General features: G+C 39.2%; 1 long non-coding RNA gene across 1 annotated transcript in view; it reads right to left on the bottom strand.

Moving 5' to 3' along the window:
- Nucleotides 1-490: 490 nt before the first annotated feature.
- LOC107657463 (uncharacterized) overlaps nt 491-1,385 on the bottom strand; it is a 5,696-nt gene continuing 4,801 nt past the window's right edge. The window contains exons 2-4 of the long non-coding RNA XR_001630685.1: nt 869-962; nt 678-763; nt 491-587 (exon numbers count right to left, since the gene is read on the bottom strand). This is a non-coding gene — a long non-coding RNA (uncharacterized LOC107657463). The remainder of the gene's footprint in view (nt 588-677; nt 764-868; nt 963-1,385) is intronic.

The following is a 1,385-nucleotide window of genomic DNA, read 5'->3' as shown; positions in this document are numbered from 1 at the left end:
TGTGTGTGTGTGTGTGTGTGTGTGAGTGTGTGTGTGTGTGAGAAATTTAATTCTCATTTAAAACATATGTTTGTTCTTCACAAAAATCCACGTTTAAATATACATAAACATTATTTATTTATGGACTTATTATTTTTTTTTATTGATTCAAGGAGGCGAAGTAATCTTTCCTCCCTTTGACTTGCTTCTCGGCACCACCTTTCTTCTCTTTCTCTGTCCTCAGTATGTCGTCTCTCCTCCCGCTCTTGTCGGTCTCGTTCTCATCTCTCCTCCTTCTCCTCCATTTCTCTCAATCTTTTCTCCTCCCTTTCGACTGCTTCCTGCTCTCTTGTCATTTCCCTCTCCTTGATCAGATTCTCAATTGATTTCTGGGTTCTTTTCCTTGATGCCCTTGGTGTGTCTGGGGCTGAGCTCACTGAGGATGTAGAGGCCACAGCAACATCCGGGCCAGATGAGGCAATAAGGGCAGGTGAAACGATGGAGGGTCTGCACCCAATTGCCTCCTCCATGGCCCTTTACCACTTCCAAGATGCTGCTGTGGGCTCTCCATCCTCAGTGCTCACACTGGTTGCCGGACATTTGAGATCCTACAAAAATGCACAAACCAAACAAAATAAGTAATTTTAACAGCACAATGTCAACTGATTTCTGTATTAGAAATAACAACATGATCTTACTTTATATTTTTGTTTCAGGTTTTCACATTTTTTTTACAAAGGCCGCCATCACCCTGTCTTGCAAGCCCTGCTCCATCACAAAAGCTCTGCACACAAATCAAGAATCAGAAAAGTTCTGTAATATCTGTTTGAAATAACATTAATTAACAGCATATGACATCAGGTTTCATTGGTTTCTGCAGTATACTCACTCAAAGCCTTTAATGGCTGCATTTCGTTTTCCGGTGAAGAGGGCCTCATTAGCCACTCTCCACCGGATAAGCACATGTGTGTGCTCATCTGTCCCTGTAACATTCAAACAAGATTGTTACAAGTTACTTCTTTGATTTATGTTTTCAGCACTACACACAGGAAAAAAGTTATTCAGTGGTTCTTTGGGTTGGTTCAGGTGCTATATAGCACTAAAATGGTTCCCCTATGATTACGACCCAGCAACCACTTTTAGTGCCATTTAGCACCATTTATTTTAGAGTGTACATTTAAATGTTGAGGCAGTTGCTGATGTGTTTTATCCAATAACATTTGCTACTTAATTTATCAACAGTACTAATAGACAAACACATTTGATAGCTTATTGATAACCTTAATTTCTTGAAACCTTTAAAATAGTATGGTTTTATTTACATTACATAATTATTTACATTAGCAGTGTTGACAACAGTGAATTCTACTGCATAGCTAATAGCACACACACATCACTGATGTCTA

This window comes from Sinocyclocheilus anshuiensis, unplaced genomic scaffold, assembly GCF_001515605.1.
Source record: "Sinocyclocheilus anshuiensis isolate Anshui unplaced genomic scaffold, SAMN03320099.WGS_v1.1 scaffold295, whole genome shotgun sequence".
Lineage (NCBI taxonomy): Eukaryota > Metazoa > Chordata > Actinopteri > Cypriniformes > Cyprinidae > Sinocyclocheilus > Sinocyclocheilus anshuiensis.
The sequence above is the reverse complement of the archived record's forward strand: the minus strand, read 5'-3'. Positions and strand labels throughout refer to the sequence as shown.